This window comes from Pongo pygmaeus, chromosome 11 (assembly GCF_028885625.2).
Source record: "Pongo pygmaeus isolate AG05252 chromosome 11, NHGRI_mPonPyg2-v2.0_pri, whole genome shotgun sequence".
NCBI classification, from domain to species: Eukaryota; Metazoa; Chordata; class Mammalia; order Primates; family Hominidae; genus Pongo; species Pongo pygmaeus.
In genome coordinates this window covers 2,822,007-2,822,238 of record NC_072384.2, presented here as the reverse complement: position 1 = coordinate 2,822,238, position 232 = coordinate 2,822,007, and positions in this window count along the sequence as shown.

Below are 232 nucleotides of genomic sequence, written 5' to 3'. Positions count from 1 at the left end.
ACCGACGCCTGTCCGGGAGGGACCACCGGGCCGCGCTCGGGCGCACGCGCGCGCCGAACGGGGCAACGCCACGCGGGGAGGACGGGCTCTCCCCGACGCCGACGCCCGGGACGGACGCCTCGGGGAAGGGCCGCGGCAGGCCCGGGAAGCGAGGCGCACCCGGGGGCGCGCCGAACCGATTCGGAAGACAGGGCCGGGAGAAGACGACGAGACCCCGGGCGAGGCCCAGGCG